This window comes from Wasmannia auropunctata, unplaced genomic scaffold, assembly GCF_000956235.1.
Source record: "Wasmannia auropunctata unplaced genomic scaffold, wasmannia.A_1.0 LD336106.1, whole genome shotgun sequence".
In the NCBI taxonomy this organism is placed as follows: Eukaryota; Metazoa; Arthropoda; class Insecta; order Hymenoptera; family Formicidae; genus Wasmannia; species Wasmannia auropunctata.
Window position 1 is genome coordinate 6,625,465 of NW_012026784.1, and position 816 is coordinate 6,626,280.

Below are 816 nucleotides of genomic sequence, written 5' to 3' on the forward strand. Positions count from 1 at the left end.
GTGGGATTAGTTTTCTGCACCTTGATGATTTTAAACACTTCCGTGGTCCAATTTGGCGTATAACTTTTCTCAAAAATTGTCTTGAATTTACTCACGCGTACCGAGTCACCCACTTTGAATCGCGCGGGTGCGGCGATCTTTACGCAGTTATACCACAGTATATACAGTAGGGCAACTGTCCAGATTTCAGCGTAGATAAAAACGAACTGCACATGCGCGAGGTTTACAACCAATTAGGACACTATTTCTATCTCATTTCCTCTCTCTATTTTCGCTCCTCTCTCTTTGTCTCCGTTGAGATGCTCATATAGGCATTTAAATGGCCGTTTAGCTGAAAGTGGCGGGAACAGTCAACGAATGTCTTCTACGAAAAATAAACAGTAATAAAGTGATCAGTGAATAGTGTTCAGTGAATAGTTTTGAGTCAATAGTGTTCAGTGAATAGTGTTTAGTAAAGAGTGGTCATTGTTAAGTGAAAAATATCAATCAGAAAGCTGAGAATATAAGATTAACCTTACAGAGAATAGTCTATCTGTACGAAAATCGTACAGATTTTCGATTCTCTTAAAGGTGAAAAGCACTTTGATCTTAGCTTTGTTTCAGGTGTTACAATTTTGAAGAAGAATTTAAAAGAAAATAATGGCCCACAAATCATCAAGTGGATGGTTAAGGACTGCAATAAAAATAATGCGAATAAACGACACTTATTTCGATTTCCAAAGGAGCATGACAGGTATTATTATATTTCAATTATTATTTTTTAAAACATGTATATGTATGCATTTATATTATGATGTACATTAACAATATTTTTAT